Source organism: Schistocerca piceifrons, chromosome 5, assembly GCF_021461385.2.
Source record: "Schistocerca piceifrons isolate TAMUIC-IGC-003096 chromosome 5, iqSchPice1.1, whole genome shotgun sequence".
Taxonomy (NCBI): Eukaryota; Metazoa; Arthropoda; class Insecta; order Orthoptera; family Acrididae; genus Schistocerca; species Schistocerca piceifrons.
This window is the reverse complement of record NC_060142.1, coordinates 443,122,275-443,138,849: the sequence shown is the minus strand read 5'-3', so window position 1 is coordinate 443,138,849 and position 16,575 is coordinate 443,122,275.

The following is a 16,575-nucleotide window of genomic DNA, read 5'->3' as shown; positions in this document are numbered from 1 at the left end:
GGTAAATACATACAAATGAAATTTCTGGTCATCAGTGTTCAAAGCATCTAGATGGAAAAGGCAATGTTTGCAGTCATGTGTTTTTTTCCAAATGTGAATAATGATCCTGTACAAATACATATGGATAAAGATGAGATATGGTATATGGAAACTGATGAAAAGTATGAGAAATATTTATTTCAAGTTTTAGTTTATGAAACTGGTCACTCATTTGGCTTATGTCATTCAGATGTTTATGAGCCAATACTGTACAATACTATAATGGTTCACATTTAGAATTGTTTCAAGATGATATTGATGCTTTTCAAAGTTTATATGGTAAAAAGATATCAATACAATCATCTATACCAAAATCTACTCCAGTTGTTAATGTATATGAATCAGTCAAAGCATTGTACAAAAATAATAAATTTGATCACTTATTAATTTTGATTGGAGTTTTATAGATTTTTGTGAGAAGTATGGATTACGTGAATGTATTTTTACATATAAATCATGAGTGGGTATAACTAGACAATTTCCTGGGTTCCCTACTAGACTGAATTCTGCATTTAGATTCATCACTGGATTATTGTATTTTTTCCAGGATGATACTTTCTATGGATATAATCAATTCATTACAACTTAGTTGGAGCTGATACAGTTGTTTTATCTTTATTTGGTATTAATTGTACAACATTAGTGCTTGAGGTAGTAAATATATTAAAAGATATACTAGAAAAAATTTAAAAATTGTTTGTAAACAAATCTAATAAATGTTTTTCTACATAAATGGAAGCAATCAAAACAAAGTTGTGCAAATATTGTAATACTGAGAAGTAGATTCATAATTTTACAACAAAAAGATCCACAAAAGATAGTCATAAACGATGTATAGACAATTTGTAAATGAATATCATGTAAGAAATTACAACAGTAAATGAATTCATTGTGTTTGTGCAAAAATATTTCTAAATACGAGGTTATTTCGGAAAGTAAAGATACACCGTACACCAGAGGAACCGAAGAGTTTTGGCGAGCAAGTTGGCAACACTGGTGTTAACCTTGAACCGTTAGCTTTCTCCTTGTGGTCGTTCGGCAGTTGGACGTTGCTCCTGGTTGGAGTAGGTCGTGTTTAAAAAGGCTACGCCGATTCAGAATCATGCCAAATGGGAAGTGCGATCCTTCATACGATTTCTTTATGCAAAATGTCAGCGACCAGCGGATATTCACATAAAATGGCTCTGAGCACTATGGGACTTAACTTCTGAGGTCATCAGTCCCCTAGAACTCAGAGCTACTTAAATCTAACCAGCCTAAGGACATCACACACATCTATGCCCAAGGCATGATTCGAACCTGCGACAGTAGCAGCAGCGCGGTTGTGGACTGAAGCGCCTAGAACCGCTCGGCCACAGCGGTGGTTGCCATTTCGGCATCCCTGCTGTGATTGAAAGAAGGAACCGTATTATGCTCTTCACGATGAAACGATTTCGACCTCGTCTCTGTTATTTCAGCGCTAGAACAGATGATTTCTGTCCACTTACTGACTTTTATAAGACGAAAATTTCTTACGACTTTTACTTATTTCTCTTGGCACAATTTTACTTTGAATTGAATTTAATGATTCTCGCATCGCACTCCGCATGCTGGCTTTGGTTTCATTCGGCTTCTGTTTGTTTACCTGACTTGGACTTAGCTTAAAAAAATGGCTCTGAGCACTATGGGACTCAACTTCTGAGGTCATAGTCCCCTAGAACTTAGAACTAGTTAAACGTAACTAACCTAAGGACATCACACACATCCATGCCTGAGGCAGGATTCGAACCTGCGACCGTAGTGGTTGCGCGGTTCCAGATTGTAACGCCTAGAACCGCTCGGCCACTCTGGAGGGCGATATTTACCAAGAAATTGTTTCTGTTTATGGGAACATTATGAATCGACAAAATGTAACGGAATGGTGTCGTCATTTGTCTGAAGGTAGGACCGATGTTTATGACGAACAAAGAACAGATCGGCCATCTGTGATCTCGGATGCCCTTCTTCGGAGAATGGAGGAAGCAATTGGTGCTAATAGACGTCTCCCACTGAAAGAATTGCATGAGATCATACCGGACGTGTCAATGACAACTCTTTATGACGTTGTGAATGTCAAGTTAGGCTACAGGAAACAGTGTGCACGCTGGATTTCAGAACTGTTAATGGAAGAACACAAAAAGAAAATGATGGACTTTGCACTCGACTTCCTCACACGCTATGATGAAGCAGGTGATGAGTTCCTTCATCACATTGCGACAGGTGACGAGACGTGGGTTTATCACCATACACCTGAATCGAAGCAACAATCAATGCAATGGCGCCATTAGAATTCACCAAGAGCCAAGAAATGCAAAACATCGATTTCAGCGAAGAAAATCATGGCTTCTGTTTTTTGGGACAGACAAGGCATTCTACTGTTGGATTTTTATGCCTCCTGGAACGATAATTAATGCTGCTGCATATTGCCAGACTTTGAAACGTCTTCGAAGGGCAATTCAAAACAAACGCAGGGGAATGCTGACAAGTGGAGTCTGCTTGCTTCATGACAACGCTCGACCTCACACAGCACTCGTAACCAAAGCATTACTCAAACAATTGAAATGGGACGTATTGGACCATCTGCCATACAGCCCGGACCTTGCACCCACCGATTTCCATGTCTTCCGTTACCTGAAGTCACATCTCGGTGGAAAATCATTGCACGACGATGAAGAGATCAAAGATGAAGTTGAAATGTGGTTCGGACAACAGGCGGCAACCTTCTATGACTGTGGGACACAAAAGCTTTTGCACCGACTTAACAAATGTATGGATAACGGGGACGATTATGTCGAAAAATAAGAAATAATCAGTTTAACTAGATGTAACTGACGTTTTCTAAATAAATGTTCTATTAAAGGGCTGCGAGCCATTGTATCTTTACTTTTCGAAATGCCTTCGTATTATTATAAAAATAGTTTACAACGAATTCCAAGTGAAGAACAATAAAAAATATTATTATTGTTGAAAACGGATGAAAAACAAGAAACTGACACAGCAGCAGCTGAAGCAGCCTAAGGGCTATGCCCAAATTCAAAGAATTCTAAACCTTGCAAGGGATTAAACACTTAGATTGATTCTGTACTAGTCCATAACAAAGGTAAACAATAATTTTATACATAAAAAATGTACTTTAGAATATATAAAAGTAAGATACAACAATCATACTATATTAATTTTTTAATATCTTTTAAAAAAAGAAACCTCTGAAGTGTTAAATTTTGAAAGTTATTTTTTACAAATCTCATAAATTTTATTTTTTATAAATAGGGAGTCCAGATGGAGAAATTCACAGTTGTTGGATTTCATGATTATTGTAAAATAAATATTTTATGGGGTTATAGTAAATTAAATGAAGGTGATCTAATTACATTTATTAACAGTTCTCATCTAGTGCAAGGTGGAAGTGTTTGGAAATAATTACCTTATCATGAAAGTGGAAGTGATGATGAAATTTTTCAAAATAATGAAACTAAGGCATTGAAAGAAATATTTCCACGTTCTACCAATGTGTTTGTGAAACAAAAAACTAGAACTAATGATAAAAAGTTATTTCCTTTTAATACTGATTTATCTGAGAAACTAAGAGACAAAAGAACAGTTCAAGATTATCTACCCGATAATGCATTTGCAAACAGATTACAAACTACAAATTTTGACAATAATATAATCTCAACTAAACCTAACCATTTCATGACTGCAGTAAAACCGGAAATTATAAAGATTGTGAAAGATAAGCTAAGAATACATCATGGATTGAAAGTAACTTTTAAACGTTTTTGTGAGGAATGTAGACAAACAGAAGTATTATGGAATTTCAGTTTCAAACAGAAAACTATAGGATCATAAATGAAAGTGAATTAATAAAAAATTAAGAATGGTAAACAAAATATTTTATCAAGAATCTCTAATTTTCAAGTATGAGGATCAGGATGGTCATTAAGCGGATTTATTTCTTTAAAACTAGGAATTAATATATATATGTTTCCATTGAGAAGATTACACTGAATTATCAGATAAAATAAAAAAGCATGTATTAACATAAAAAATAATGATCAAAAATATTTTGTGTGGGCTTGAAAGAGATACAAAATATAAAAATTTGGTCTTGTTCTTGATCAGAAACCCGAAAATTTTTTAATCTCCTTCAGTTGTTGATAATATTCCAAAAATTGAGAAATATCAAATATATCCACTGAAATTTACAAAATGTAACAGAGAGAACATTTAAGTCTCCTTTACTTCAAGAGTGAAAATAATTCACACTATTGTTATACAAAAAGTCTATCTCAACATGTTTCGAGTCAATCTAATAAAAATTAAGAAGAAAAATTTTATTTGTTATATGTGTTTACTCCACTTCACTAGTAAAGAAAAATTAGATAATGACTCAACAATTGTTTAGTTACAAACCACTGAAAGCAGAAATGCCAGAGAAAGATTAATATATAAATTTTAAAAATTATCAACATACACAAATAGCTGTATTTGTTATATATACTGATTTTGAAAGTTTGCTATTGGACATGGACAACTGTCAACCAAATCCAAAAAATTAATGTGCAATTAAATATCAAAAACGTTAACTATGTGGCTTTTGTTATTGTGTAAAATATATTAATGAACATTAGAAAGATTTTGGTGTAAATAGAGGAAAATTTACATAAAAATTATTGAATGTCTAAAACAAGAAGTAGAAGAAATTGAAAGAATTTATTCTGAAATTGAAGAAATGACACCATTAACAGCAGAAGAACAATCAAGACATAATAAACATAAAATTCATACATTGTTTAGATGTCGTTATACAAGAAATAATAAAAAGGTCTGTCATCATGATAATATGACTGGAAAATATCCATTATCTAATAATTGTAACATACAGTTGAAACATCCTGGTTTTGTACCAATTTATTTATATAATTTAGTAGAATATGGTTCATCTCTTTTGTGATTTATTACCAAATAATGAAGACAGATATATTAGTTTTGGTGAGAGGGCAGAAATTTTTGTATCAATTATTCTTTGGGAGAATAAATTAATTGTTTTTCTTATATGTAACTTTAATTTTAAAAAATATTAAACTTTTTTCTTAAATTCAGCTTTTGTAAGAAAAAATATATTTTTTGTAATGAGAGAATGTGATAAAAATATATTCCTTTCTATTAATTTCCGAAGTACTTTATTATAAAATACACGTTTTTTAATGAAAATAAGTGAGTTAGACCTAAAAAAGGGGACTATAGTAGTTAGATTCGGTGGGTTCTAGGTAAGGTGAACCTAGCGAATATAGCTACTTATATTCAGTTACTCTGTTGATTCTAGCTCGCTTGAGGCGATTCGAGAATGGCAATTTGGACAGATCAGTGCCGAATTCGGTTCCCTCCCATACACAAACGATCGTGCATTACATTTCTTATGGCAACATTGATGATGCAACACTAATTCCTAATATTATTTCCTACCAGCACACATTGATTGTGCCACACACGACTCTCGTCCATATTCACCAGTGACAGATGTGAAGAGTCACCTGATGTCATGGGTATGAAAGTCTGAAGACTGGTAAAACACTGGGACAGCTCTGGTGAGGCACTGTTTTTTCTCAGTTCCGTGTGTCATTACATTTTTAAGAAGGTTTGTACAACTGATGCACGTAATTACAGGCCTACATCACTGACGTTAATCTGTTGTACAGTTACGGAACATATTTTCTGATCATGCATTATGATCTACTTGGCGAATGAAAAACTCCTCTACAAAAATAGATTCCACAAACAGAGGCGTGAAATTCAACTCTCACTCTTCGTCCATGACATACAGAGCGAAGTACATGAAGCTCTGAGGTTGATGCCGTGTTTCATATTTCAGGAACCCATTTGACACGGTTCCGAAGTGTCGTTTAGCGATCGAAATACGAAGTTACCGACTACCGAACTGGATTCAAGATATCCTAGCAATTTTAACTCAACACGTCGCTCTTAATAAAATCACCAGATGTAAAAGTAATTTCAGGAGTATCAAAAGGAAGTGTGATAGCAACGGTGGTATTTACAATATACAAAAGTGATACAGTGAATAACGCCGGGAGCTCCAAACGGCCGTTTGTGACTATGTAAAGGAAGCTAGCAATTTGTAAAACGTAAAAATTTGCAGTAAGCCTTGCAGAAAATCGTTGATTGTTGCAGGAGCTCACATTTGACATTACAAATAAAGTACTGTGGTACGCATAAATAGGCGAAGGAATCCACTGCTTTTCGATTACACTACTGTCGACATATCACAGGAAACAGTACTACTGTAAAATAGTACCTAGGGGCAACTATCCGAAGCAAATTACCTGTAGTAAAAGCAGATATAAGGCTGAGATTCATTGGGAGAGTATTAAGGAAGTAATTCATCAGCGAAAGAAGTGTCTTACAAAACAAAACAGCGATCGATTCACGAGTAGTGCTCGAAAGTCTGGAACCCTTACCAGTTTAGATTAATGGAAGAGATTGACAATATTCAAAGAAGAGTGGAATGTTTTGTGACGCAATAGTTTATTCGGCGCGAGAGCGTTACGTAGATGCATAACAGACCCCTGTGGCAACGATACAAGAGATGCGCAGTGCGTCCCGTGAATTTTTACTAACCAAATTCCAAGAGAGAACTTCCCGGGAAGAGTCGGGTAACATATTACTTCCTCGCACAAAGGTCTGGTGAAACAGAAAAATTAGAGATAATACCGATGCTTACCAACAATGATTCTTCGACGTACCGATCGCGAGTGGAAGGGGAAAGTTTGGGACAGATAAAGATACTGGAAGTACACTCCACAAGATATTGTAAAGTAGGTTAGGGAGTAAAAATGTAGATGTAGATGTTAGAGTGCACCTGTTTGGCATCAGCTCCTGTGAATCTGTTTTGCGTAACATTGGTCATGAGCAGAAGTATAGTGTAGGTTGTATAAAATGAGGAATGTTTACACATGTCTTTGGCTCCATGGTACCTATGTAGTAATACAAGGAGTCACTTCCTTTTGCGTTATTTCTTGTTTTACTGTACGTCTATCATGTACTCATGACGAGTACTCGTTCACCTGCCCATAAATTTATTTCTGTGGACGATAACCTACTTTTCCACACTAGGTTTCTCAAACTAAGGAAAAGTCCTGTTAGCCATCATCGAATATTATAAAATTCAAATAAAATGCCAGCACCAGTGGAGTTGCCCTTTAATTTTTATTTAAGAAGACTGATTTCGGCTCCCAGACCATTACCCCTAGTTATATGTCAGACATAGTGAGAGAACACAGAATGACAGACCGTCTAGCTCGTAACCACTGGGTAAAGACCTCGGGGGCCGAAACGAGCTGCAGTTTTTAAAATACAAATTAGTGTTCAACTGACGTCAGCATCTAGTTTAAAATAAATACTACAGGTGTGGGAAGGGCATCAACACGCTCCAAATGCTGGACCAGAAATGAATCGCATAAATCCTACTCTGTTTCGCGTTTTAAATGTGTGTTCTTTGAGCTTCTGTAGTGCAGAAAGTAAATGAACTCGTCATTTCTATAGGCGAATTTCGGAAATCATGCGAAATTACACTCCAGTTTTTATGTGTTTCAAGACAACGGTAGTTAATCCGACGCATCGATTCTACACTCCTGGAAATTGAAATAAGAACACCGTGAATTCATTGTCCCAGGAAGGGGAAACTTTATTGACACATTCCTGGGGTCAGATACATCACATGATCACACTGACAGAACCACAGGCACATAGACACAGGCAACAGAGCATGCACAATGTCGGCACTAGTACAGTGTATATCCACCTTTCGCAGCAATGCAGGCTGCTATTCTCCCATGGAGACGATCGTAGAGATGCTGGATGTAGTCCTGTGGAACGGCTTGCCATGCCATTTCCACCTGGCGCCTCAGTTGGACCAGCGTTCGTGCTGGACGTGCAGACCGCGTGAGACGACGCTTCATCCAGTCCCAAACATGCTCAATGGGGGACAGATCTGGAGATCTTGCTGGCCAGGGTAGTTGACTTACACCTTCTAGAGCACGTTGGGTGGCACGGGATACATGCGGACGTGCATTGTCCTGTTGGAACAGAAAGTTCCCTTGCCGGTCTAGGAATTGTAGAACGATGGGTTCGATGACGGTTTGGATGTACCGTGCACTATTCAGTGTCCCCTCGACGATCACCAGTGGTGTACGGCCAGCGTAGGAGATCGCTCCCCACACCATGATGCCGGGTGTTGGCCCTGTGTGCCTCGGTCGTATGCAGTCCTGATTGTGGCGCTCACCTGCACGGCGCCAAACACGCATACGACCATCATTGGCACCAAGGCAGAAGCGACTCTCATCGCTGAAGACGACACGTCTCCATTCGTCCCTCCATTCACGCCTGTCGCGACACCACTGGAGGCGGGCTGCACGATGTTGGGGCGTGAGCGGAAGACGGCCTAACGGTGTGCGGGACCGTAGCCCAGCTTCATGGAGACGGTTGCGAATGGTCCTCGCCGATACCCTAGGAGCAACAGTGTCCCTAATTTGCTGGGAAGTGGCGGTGCGGTCCCCTACGGCACTGCGTAGGATCCTACGGTCTTCGCGTGCATCCGTGCGTCGCTGCGGTCCGGTCCCAGGTCGACGGGCACGTGCACCTTCCGCCGACCACTGGCGGCAAGATCGATGTACTGTGGAGACCTCACGCCCCACGTGTTGAGCAATGCGGCGGTACGTCCACCCGGCCTCCCGCATGCCCACTATACGCCCTCGCTCAAAGTCCGTCAACTGCACATACGGTTCACGTCCACGCTGTCGCGGCATGCTACCAGTGTTAAAGACTGCGATGGAGCTCCGTATGCCACGGCAAACTGGCTGACACTGACGGCGGCGTTGCACAAATGGTGCGCAGCTAGCGCCATTCGACGGCCAACACCGCGGTTCCTGGTGTGTCCACTGTGCCGTGCGTGTGATCATTGCTTGTACAGCCCTCTCGCAGTGTCCGGAGCAAGTATGGTGGGTCTGACACACCGGTGTCAATGTGTTATTTTTTCCATTTCCAGGAGTGTATGTCGACAAGACACCTAGCTGCTGTGCATGTAGTGCACAAGAATGTTTTGAAGAATGCAGCTGAATACATCGGTCAGGCAGGGTGCCCAACCGAACTCCGGTAGTCGTTCGGGGGGCACTGTAGCCCCTATTAGTCGCGTTTGACATTTGAAAGGCAGTTATTTAGAATTGCTTTAGGATGGGATTTCGAGTGTGTGGAGGAGGAGGAGGTATTTGTTGGTAGAATCGAGGCGGTTACGTGACGACTGGAAGAATGATGGATTTATGAAGATTATGTTTGTGGTGTATATGACATTCAGAAGTGTGCTAGGAGTTTAAAGAGGAGTGGGAAATAATTAAATCGTATAGAATGCGTTTAGGATAAGAATCGTAGATGCAGTACGCGAATCAGAGAGTATAATATTAAAAAACTGATAACGAGTAGTGATATTTGGGATATTAATTAATTCAGGCAACTTCGGCCAAGCTAAGACTGGGTGGATCTTTCATGGATTTTTTTGCGTCCTATGATGTCACTCTTTTTGTTTACCATCGCTGGCATCGTTCGAGATGACAGTGCATCAATCACATTATGCACAGAAACAGTTCCAGCAGAAAGCTGCTACATAATAATTTAAATGGCCTAGACTAATACTGCTCAACGTCCTAGAATTTAAAGAGAAAGCCCATTCTCTAATCTAACACTCCACTTACCTGTCAACACTGAACCTTACAACGATCGTTACGTGCTCCTATACAGAACTAATACTTCCTATGTCAGACAGTAGCTACACAGGAAGCTGAAGGCGTATACAGCATGATGCATAAAATACGAGGGTTATTCCAAAAGTAAGGTCCGATTGATTGCCAAATTGAAACCACAGTGAACATCAGAAATGTTTTACTTGTAACAATTAGCTACACCTTTCAGCTACTTCTCTACGTAGTCGCCGTTCTGACTTAGACTTTTATCATAGCGTTGTACCAACTTTTCAATAGCCTCATCATAGAAGGCAGCCGCCAGTGCTTTCCGCCAATTCTCCACGCTGGCCTACACCTCGTTGTCTGTGTCAAAATGTTGTCTTCAAAGACAGCAGTTCATGTGACCAGAGATGAAACTCAGGGGGAGACAATTGCGGACTGTATTGTGGGTAATCTCACATTTCCATTTGAAAACGATGCAGGAGCATCTTCATTGCCCCTGCAGAATGCGGCTGAGAATTGTCGTGAAGACGAAACAGCACGACAGTTATGTAATGTTGGCTGCATAGCTTCAGGCGAAATTTCTCACCAGGCCCTCGTACTTGGCGGCAGACACTATTTTCTAGACATCTTTACGCACTGACTGCGAGCTCAGAAATGATAAGAGCGACGTGATGCTAACTGGGGTTATACTAGAGACACTACCCAACACATCTGTGCAAAGCTTTATCGGATTTTCATAGTCGTTTCCATTTCGCGACCGATCGGACCTTACTTTTGGAATAACCCTCGTATTATTCGATTGCCTTCAAAAAAGGAACGCACAGGATGACTGTTGGATCTCAGTAGACCGACACAGGCATATTGCTTCACAGGACTGTTATTGGTAGTACAAGAAATGAATAGTCTGGGTATACTGGGGGCAGGGCCGTAAAATAGTGATCTATATATTCATTTACTAAACTGTTCGCTGCCCTCATTCCTTCTTTCCGTTAATGGCGCACGGCATTGTGCGAGGTAATTCTGTCTGATAGTAAAACTGGTCATATCACTGGCCGTAAAATTTTCATTAAACGTTAGCAATAAAGGTCAGATCTAAGCGAGTACATACTCAGGGGAGAAAAAAGATTAATTTCAGTCTACTAGCGTTTTAAACGAGTTTTCTGGCTCCTAGTTCTTTCAATACTCAGTGATAACGTACTATATTATCGTTAAAATTCGGTCATACTCATCAGTAGCAATAATATGTGGCACACATCGTTTGATCGGGCTACCTGTCTTGACTTGATGTAATCTAAGAATTAAGACTACAGCAAATTTTAAAAAAGTCGTCATATATCACTCCTTGTATACTTCGAATGTCGCAAACCGGCTTCTTACATCCTTCCACCACTAACTCATTCGAAATCAAAGTTTCTGGTTTAATTGGCTTGTAGAATAAGTTTTCCTTTAATCAAACTCTCCCTTAGGCAGCGAAATGTCTCCGGGTTTCGCCCCGTGTGTTGCGTTGGAGTCAACACATTTCCTTAATCTTGTGAAGGCTGAAAAAATTTTTACACCACGAGCCTTCCATTCTCTGGAGTTTAAGCTCTGTAGATATTATTGTAACTTTTTTCGTTTTTCCGGCTCAGTTCAATCCTCATAGTTTTTTTACAGTAGTACTTTTTTACAAGTATTAGGTAGAGGAGGAGGGACAGGACCGGGCACGCATGCTTTTTCGAATTTATAAATTTTTCTTTAAGGTTGCATTGGAACATTCTTCATGCTGAAAAACAGTATCATATGTTAATTGTCAAAATTATAAAACTCAACGTAGTAAAAATATACAATCGTAGCTTTTTTGGTATTTTTTCCATCTTTCGCATTTCATTCGTTTGTGGAGAGTTGTATCGGACATGAAATTGGAATGTGGAAAAAAGTCATATTTGTTAAAAATGTTTTAACTGGAACGTAAATGAAACTTCCTGGCAGATTAAAACTGTGTGCCCGACCGAGACTCGAACTCGGGACCTTTGCCTTTCGCGGGCAAGTGCTCTACCATCTGAACTACCGAAGCACGACTCACGCCCGGTACTCACAGCTTTACTTCTGCCAGTATCTCGTCTCCGCTATATCCTTTCTTTCAGGAGTGATAGTTTTGCAAGGTTCGCAGAAGAACTTCTGTAAAGTTTGGAAGGTAGGAGACGAGATACTGGCAGAAGTAAAGCTGTGAGTACCGGGCGTGAGTCGTGCTTCGGTAGCTCAGATGGTAGAGCACTTGCCCGCGAAAGGCAAAGGTCCCGAGTTCGAGTCTCGGTCGGGCACACAGTTTTAATCTGCCAGGAAGTTTCATATCAGCGCACACTCCGCTGCAGAGTGAAAATCTCATTCTGGAACGTAAATGGTTATGAACTTGAACTTGTCCATCAACTTACCTAATCTGCCAACGAATCTGGCAACTTGTTCCTTGCTGAAACCCGCTGCTCGTTGCAGACATGTGGATTCAGCTGTCCTCAGCCTTAAGAGTGCCTAAAGCCTTGCCATAAAATCATGGTAAACGTTTTCATCTGCTATCTTTTTGTGTAGTTGAAACGATGATTTATTTTCAGTTGCTCAGAACATTTACATACCGGATTAAAGAACTCACTTCTGCTCAACGGCATTAGCTCGCTTTCTTAGTTTTTAACATGACCGTCATATTCGTAAGTGAACACTCTAGTAAAGAACTTATTATTTCATAAAATAAGTTTCATAGCCAGCTCTTTGCCGTAAATCTTTATCACCTTACGTACTTCTTGGAACGGACTACCTCTCACGCGCTTCCCTCATTGTCATTTCAAGGAGTTAGCTTTCTTCTACGCATTCTTTAATGTTATTTTCACCTTCGTAAGTGCTGATTTTATTACCTTTGCTGGTTAAGGAAAAAAAAAACATTTTTTTTGCAATGTGTTTCGTCCGGTACAACACGAAAGTTCTTTCTCCGATACAGTTCGAACGGAACGCTGTTGTAGCTTAATATTGAAACTGATATTACTTGGGCTCGACATAGTCTCAGCCTACAACATAGAGAATAATATGATATGTATCGAAAGATAGAATAAAAATGTAATATTACACACTTTATAACACACTTTATAGCACAACACTCCAGATCTCAGTTCTTGTCCACAAGTAACCGCTGAACCGCTATCTTCTTGAAACGAATGATTTTTTTTTTCATGCAAAGTCACATGAGAGGTCTTGTTCTTCCATTTTTTGCACTGCAGAGACGCGACACGTTTTATCGCAAGCTCTAGAGTTTAAAAAACAGCTCTTGTGTGAGCAGTCCACTGTACAGTACTATCGAATGAGAAGTGTTCACTTCACTTGAGTAACTGGTTGTAGTAGGGATCGCAGCGGGGCCCACTGTTATCAGTACCAACTCCGGTCGACAGCTTTTAGGTTTCATGATAGATGGAAAGAGCGCGTTTTGTCTGTCGGGATGACCCAGTGCTTCCCCATTGCAAGCACAGACCCCTTGCTCAGACACAACGGTCGTATATGTGGTTTTTTAAAATATTTGCGTCAAACGTTTACGGCTCTTACGTCACGTCATCGGTAACTTATTTTATTAGACACAAATGTTTGCTGACGCTTTCGAACGACGATAGGCGTTTTTCATTGAATTCGCCGGCCCTGGGACGATGAGATTTCACCGAACTAGTAGGATCTACAATAAGGTTTGCTGGCTCTACATGTTATCTACACCAGTAAATTGACAGAATAATTTCCAGTACGGAAATCTTAGGATGTGTGTGTGTAAGCGGAGGAAGATATTTCGCATGCATTCAGGAACTTTAATTTTCCTTGGCCTGCCTCCTTTCACACGAAGCCGATGACTGGTTTATAAGCAAAACGCAATGCACGCGCATGCTGCAGAGTTCATACACTTTGCCGCCTCTGAGTTGCATAACGAGTAATAAAAGACGCCTAGTGTCCACAGAAAGCGTCAGCGAACATTTTGTCCCCATCAAAAGCTGTTCCCCATGACGTGTTCTGCAGCCCATAGACGTTTCATGCATAGACTTTGAAACAGCATGTAGGATCTATGTTTGGGTCAGATAGTAGCCAATATAACATTGTTGATAATATGTAAATGAAATTATTTCCTAGATATGATATTTACAATTGATAAAAACAGGATTCTCGCGTCTCTGGACATCCATCATAAACTGGTAGCAGCAGATTCATAAAATTACAGCTTCTTTATGATATAAATACAAGGAAGGACGGGGCGCATGAACTGCACCTGCTGAATGGGCAGTCCGAAGCGTCTTAGTGCGGTTAGCGGATAAGACTTACGAGGATGCGTACTGAGTGATTTAAAATGTAACGACCACATAAAACTAATTGAAAGACTGAAATTCATTGAAATAAACTCCAGGAGGACTAATCCACCGCCGGCCGTGATGGCCGTGCAGTTCTAGGCACTGCAGTCCGGAACCGCGTGACTGCTACGGTCGCAGGTTCGAATCCTGCCTCGAGCATGGATGTGTGTGATGTCCTTAGGTTAGTTAGGTTTAAGTAGTTCTAAGTTCTAGGGGACTGATGACCTCAGATTTTGAGTCCCATAGTGCTCAGAGCCATTTGAACCATTTGAACTAATCCACCCACGAAAGACGTAGCTTACAATACCCTTGTACAAGAGTTATGTGAGCTTTGGTCGTCAATCTGGGACCATCACTTGATATTGCTGCTAGAAGAAATAGAGAAGATCCATATAAGAACAGCATGTTTAGTCAAACCCTTACGTTTGGTAAACGTCATGAAGGTGTTCATCCATCTCCGGTTTCAGACGCTGCAATGAACGCGTTTGCTAAATAACATTTATTAGCTGCCCATTTGTGCTAGTCCTGTTCGCTATTGTGCTATAGTCGCCTCGGACACTTTCCTCTTGCAAGGGGGACCGGATTTCTTTTCGGCTGGCTTTTTCCTAATCCTCCTGGACTGGATGATTTTAAGAGCTAGTTTTTTTCCCCGTGACAGCCCGTTTTATCGGCCATCAGTATCAGCAAAAATCCTAAAAGTTCTGACGGATCGCAGCACCTTCAGAAGAGCTATAAGCGGGAGTAGGGAATGACTGTTGAAAATGCCTTCATTCCTCTATTGATTCGGATTTTCTGAAAGGCCGAAGTGTGAAATAATTTCGTGTAACCGTCTAGAGCTCGCAAAATCATGAAGTTAGCCTGCAGCTCTCGTGGGATGTAGGAGCTGTGTTCCCCGTAAAGTGGAGGTGTTATTTCTGCTGTTTATTTCAGAAATCTGGAAAAGATGATCCTCAGTTATAAGCCTAGTTATTTCTTCGTAAAGCTAAGAGATTCCGGAAGTGCGTACCAGCCCGTGGGCCATGAATTCGGGTGCGTGCCCTTGCGCGGGCTTCAAGTTGAACCATTCCACTTCCCCTGTGCTAATGTTGGCGTTTAGAGACTGTGCAGACACCTTATGTGCGGAGACCTGAAATTAAGTTGCGGAGCCAAGAAGCTAGCTGGAGGCTGATGTTCAGTGAATGAGACGGAATGGAAGAAGTTTTCGCTGAATCCAATAAATTAAATTCGTTACCGACTTTTAACTGTAAGCCCGTTTTTTTGTTTTTGGAGATTATGGCGCAAACTGTTAGAATCCAGATGGAGGTGGTGTATTCAGCTATTAACGATGAATACACTCCATTACAGTGGTCGTATCTCGGTACCTTTCATAAAATTGAATATAAGGTATAAAGCATTTAATTAATTACTTCGGAATAGTGCTAAGTTTAACTCTGAAAGCAAGGTAAAAGCGAGGCTGGTGATCCTTATTTAGATTGATCTGATAGTTAAGCAGGACAAATACATAATCAGGGTTCGACAGTATTTCCGAGTAATCTGTCAAGCAGTACGTTGCTTGATTTGTATCGAGCGTCACACGTTGGTAAGAGAGTGTGAGTTCTGGCAGCGGCCGCAAATGGGACGCTGCTGAAGCTCCGACGAACGAACGACAGGAACGTTACATTCTGTTAAATTTCAATGAACGCACTTTACTAGAAGAGGCAACTAATATATTCGACCCACTTAGTGAAAACTCCGTGAAGGTAAAATTAGAGAGAGTGGAGCTGCGATGGGAGTCTTCCCTGCAATTGTTCTTTGCACGCACCAGTCGCCACTGGAATAGGAAAGTTAGAGTTGACAACGGTGCACAAAGTACGCTCTGCCACACACCATCAAGGGTCTTTCGAAGTATAGATGTAGAAGTGGAATCACAGTTTCTGCTACATGGTTCCCGAGTTCCAGAGGTTAAAGACCTTTTTCTCTCTATTGTTTGACATTTTGATGTTTTGGTACCAGAGTTACTTTCAGAATTTTGTTATTATTGTTTCAAAAATTGAGTTGCCCTAAGTGACATTTGAGTTTTATGATTTTTTATAGTTAGTTAGTCAATTAGTTTCATGTTCCATGCATCATTCTTACGATTAATCGTAACATTGAGGAACGAGTCATTTCGCATTTATGTTATACATTCATATTAAGTATAGCTACATGATGTTCACTCACAAATGTTTTGTAATGCAGATGTATATTAATAATTCCTATCCATCACCTTTCAGATATTACATAAATAGGAATACTTCTATGACACAGAAGTTGTCAAGCATAAACTTTTTTCAGTTTGTTTCGAAATTTAATTTTCTCGTCTGTGAGGCACGTTATACCATTGAGTAAGTGATCAAAAATTTTTGGAGAGCCGTTGAGAACCCTTTTTGTGTTAAGGACAACTT